This window comes from Etheostoma spectabile, chromosome 11 (genome assembly GCF_008692095.1).
Source record: "Etheostoma spectabile isolate EspeVRDwgs_2016 chromosome 11, UIUC_Espe_1.0, whole genome shotgun sequence".
NCBI classification, from domain to species: domain Eukaryota; kingdom Metazoa; phylum Chordata; class Actinopteri; order Perciformes; family Percidae; genus Etheostoma; species Etheostoma spectabile.
Genome location: NC_045743.1, coordinates 22,543,166 through 22,547,805, shown reverse-complemented (window position 1 = coordinate 22,547,805; position 4,640 = coordinate 22,543,166). Strand labels below are relative to the sequence as shown.

The window sequence follows — 4,640 nt, the reverse complement described above, 5'->3', positions numbered from 1 at the left end:
GGGCTGTCAGAGGTCTGAGTGTGTTGAGGACAGTGGTTTCAACAGGTTAATTGTCTGTTCTGACAAAAAAAAGAAATAGTCCCATCTCAGATAGCATGGTGCTGGGAAGACATCTTGTGACATCCATCGTTCCAGACCGGTGATTTAGCCTTTTCTCTTCCACCCCCACCTGCTCACCACGAGCCAACACACACACACTAAACACACTCATGCTGACAGGGTCCACTCTGTCTGGCCCCCAGCTGTTTGGCCACAGATGGGTGGCTTCCTGTCAGAGTCTTTTCCAGATGTAAAGGGTTTTTCCCTTTCTTTCACTCCCTTTCTTCTCCCCTCTGTCCCTCCCCTGAAGTGTTTTGTGTGTCTGTCCCAAATCATCAAAGCTCATATCTAGAGTCCTAGGAAGAGTTTTCTCTTTTGTCTTGTCGCTCTCCGTTCTCTCCATTCTGCAGTATTTTGTGTGCCACGTGTTATATGTACATTTTGACTAAAAGGTGTTTCATAGTCTTCTTACTTTGTCTCTAAAAACTTAATTTTCGAAGCTCACACCCTGTTGAGGGATTAAATGCTAAACCCTGTAACACTTCATTCACCTAATCAGGAAAGAGCACTAATTGAAGGTATAGTGCGTAGTGTCTGTCGCCCCCATGGAGAATTCCAAGTAATGACAACCTGATGATACAAGCCTCATGTGATTAACTGTACTTAAGTTCAAATGTTGAGGTACTTGTACTTTACTCCTTGTACTTACTTTTCTTTGTCATTTTCTACTTCTACTCCGCTACATTTCAGAGAGAAATATTCTACTTTTTACTTTCTGACAGCTTCGGTTACTAGTTACTTTAGTTACTAGTTACTTTAGTCACTCCACTACATTTATCTGACAGCTTTAGTTGCTAGTTACTTTAGTTGCTAGTTAATTTACACATTAAGATTTCTGGACACAAAACACAAGTAGTTTATAAATCTGATGTTTATAAACTACCCCCCCCCCCCAACTCTCTTTTTTACCCTTTTGTAGCTTTTTTTGGTTTATGTGTGTGTGTGTGTGTGTGTGTGTGTGTGTGTGTGTGTTTGTGTGTGTGTGTGTGTGCGTGAATGTTCCAGCATTGAGTATTTTTCCTTTTAGAACTTTTTTCTATATATACTTACATACTTTTACTTAAGTAATATTTTCAATGCAGGACTTTACCTTTAAACCGAGTATTTTTTACTTGGTGGTATGAATACTTTAAAGTAATGGTAGTTGGTCAGCATGCAAAATTCTCAAGACGCAGAAAGATTGGTTTATAAAATGTAACATCCACTTTACACATAAAATGTCAGAAATTCATTATCAAAACTTCCCTGTCACTTGTCATTCAATCTTCTCCTTCTCTCCCCCATAACTCCCCTTCCATTCTCCTTTCTTCTGTCTCTCCATCCCTCTTCAGAAGAAGGTGAGACAGGCGAGACCACACTGGCATATGGCTTAACAATAGCCAAGGCTGTTAAAATATTAACTTGCTCCACCTCATTAGGGCGCTCGAAGTCATGAAGCCCTTCTGTGAGGTAGCACTACAAACCACCGTCCAACCCCTTGGTCCTCTCAGCCCTGATGCTCGTCAGGCTAAAGCAGCAGCAGGATGTCCCCCCCCCCCCCAGAGCCTTTACAAAGGCCAGTATGGCATCATTAATGGTGCATGTTGGCTTAAGATCGACCTGCAGCCTAGCAGGAGACGGTCTATGAAATGGCATCTATGGATGCCCCCGAGGGGGGCTGGAATCTACAGGGGTGTTTTGTGTATGAGTGAACGCATGGCTGTGTGTTTGTGTAAAAGTGTTCAAGTGACCCTATAGGTGTGTATGTGTAGAGGGGAGGGGGGGAGGCACGGTCAGGGGCTCTGAAGATATGCACACTTTGTATAATGATCCACAATTTACGTTAAGACTGTAAAGGATTCCAAAAGTCCCCAAAAATGTGTCATGTTTTTATTTTGGTGTAGACTTAAAAGACTAAAGGCCCCATTTGCCACAGGGTCGTGCGGCAGTGGGAGTCCTGTTGTGGTCTTTAATCCCCCCAATGTAGCATAAGTAGACTTTATATTTCACAATTATGGTTTTCTGTCAGATCGCACTTGAAGGCAACTTAATTTCACAGACAGAGAGAGAGTAAGACATGAGACGGAGTGACTGGGGAAACAGTCAGCTCTTCCTCAAACTCCCAGACAGTTCAGTACTTATGTTTGGTGTTTTAAAACTTTCTTGTGGCAGCAATAGAGGCAGTGAAGCTTCCTGCTTCCTGTATGAGAGTCTTGCACCGCCTCAAAACACTCTGACAAGTCTGATGTCTGGTTACATGAGTGATGTTGGGTTGTGTTTCTCCAAAAGTTCAATCTGTCTCTACTTTTTGAGATTTTTGACCCATCGCCACAGTCTAAACTCACTACCCTCATTCAAAGTTAATGGGAAGATCTGCGTTTTTTGTCAGACGGATAAATGTAAATGCACACCAAAGATGTTAATTTGATGTTTTCCTCTATGTACAAAAATAGAATAATCAACTGTGACAGTTCAGCAACCCAGCAGCAGACTCAAAAAGCAAGATAAGTAATCCAAGTTTCCTTAGAGGACAGAATACAGGATGGAAACGGGTAGGCATACCTGATGCTCTGGCTGAGAACTATAGGGCTAGAAGACAGGCGGGAGAACACTTAGTGGGAAATTTAGAAATTATTAAACAGGCAGGCATGGAGGATTAAACAGAAGACAAAAGTATTGTGTTGAAAATGCTGCTTTCACCACTAAGGAGCAGCTTCCCCCAGTGCAAGCTGGAGATTGAGGAACAGTCCAGGAAGAAACCCCAGCAGTGACCCTCTTAATCGACTTGGTACTGGAGGCCTCTTCCCTATGGCAAATGTGCAGAAGAAGCTACATGATAAAGACCAGCTGGCCTTCAATTAGCCAGTGGGGTAGTGGGATCCTGGAGGTGGAAACTAGAGGGTTCATTGATGGGATTAACTCAAGAGACAAGGAAGCTTGGATCTGGGAAGGGATGCGGTGTAGAGTAATCTCCATCTCCTGTCTCATGCGCTCTGTCTTGCTGTCGAAATGAGGGGGAACGCCAAAGCAGAGACATGTGCACAGGTGAATGTACAGAATTTATTTTCTGTCTGTATAACCCTAACCTTAACATGTAGAGGTAAACCTGGGGCCTCAGTTGGACACTGGCTGTGTGATTGGATCACATGATGAGAACTATTTCTACAGTGTCCTTTGGCATTTTAGAAGACATATAAAAACAGTCAATGCTGTCAAAAGGGCGATATCACCATCACAGAGGAGGCAAGTGAAGCCACTGGTGATGAGAGGCAAGAAGTGGGTTAGCACTTGACCAAATTTCTTCCCATTGTGGGCCACCAGAAGGGGCTATGGAGGGCAATTGCAGCAGGGATGAATCGTGAAGCAAGACAAGTCACCCCAGCGGGACATCACACTATTAGCAGAACAATTAACCACAAATTATTTGAGACTACAATTGTTATCGATGGCCCTCCACACCCCTGGGGCCTTCTCTGACAGAGATTTGTGGGAAAGTAGTGGTATTAAAATTTTGTGGAGCCAGGACAGTAAGAAGGGACAGTGTAAAGGAAGACAATCTGTCTGACTACACACTACTACGTAAAAGTAGCAAAAGATATGCAATTTTGAACTGAAACATAGTGCGGATGAAAGACATTAGCATATAAAGTGCCCACTGGGACTGCTAAATGTCACTCACTCATCTGTCAATCTCTCATCCTGAACAAATCATTAGCCTACCTGGGGTCAAGTCTGATAAAACTGGAGCCTGCTTGCAGTGGTTCCAGAACAGAGGAGACAATTTGAGGGGCTACCGGTTCATGACAGCAAGTTCATCAGGGCTAAGGTAGTCAAGAAAAATAAACAGCTGCAGTACAGGGAGGAAAATCTATTGGGTTGGATTAAGTCCCTAAATGTCAATCAATACCACTTCCTTTCTCTTCTCCGACCTTCACCTTCACCATCTCACATCAACATTTTCTCCAACAATTGTGAGCCTCCTTCCCCTCTCCATGGCTAGGGGATTAACCCCCCAAGTGTCACTCAGTAGTGTTTTTCCATTCTCTTTCACCCCTCCTCCACCACCACCACCCCCACCACCACCTTTTCTCCAGTCTTAATTGAACATTGAGTCTTGCGAGGAGGAAACAAATGGCGTGTCGTCCTTTGTCATCCCAACATGCCTCTTCTACTTGTTTTTCCTCTCCCTCCACCTCCCTTTTTCAGGCTGTTTGCACATCTCTGGGTTTGCTGTGTTTGGAAACGGAGGGATGAAGAAGAAAGGGAAGAGGGAGAAAAGAAGTGCCAGGAGGACTGGAGAGGGAGGGAAAGAAATCCAAAGCGCAGGGGAAGGTGTAAAAGTTTAATAAACATCAAGAGCTCTCACTTTTGAGAGAAGGATGAGTGTTTCCTGCCTGGTTATTTTATGACTTCATTGTGTGTGTGTGCGTGTCTGTGTGTGTGTGTGTGTGTGTGTGTGAGGCTGGTATGTTCAATGTCTCCCTCTTTCTCTGTTGTCCTCCATTAACCAGGCCCTGCGCTTTGTTTTCAATTATTCACCGTGATAAACGAGATAATCCGCA

General features: G+C 43.9%; 1 long non-coding RNA gene across 1 annotated transcript in view; it reads left to right on the top strand.

Annotated features, from left to right (window-relative positions):
- Positions 1–897, top strand: part of LOC116698095 (uncharacterized) — a 21,030-nt gene extending 20,133 nt beyond the window's left edge. Inside the window, exon 3 of the long non-coding RNA XR_004334111.1 lies at positions 885–897. This is a non-coding gene — a long non-coding RNA (uncharacterized LOC116698095). The remainder of the gene's footprint in view (positions 1–884) is intronic.
- Positions 898–4,640: the final 3,743 nt, after the last annotated feature.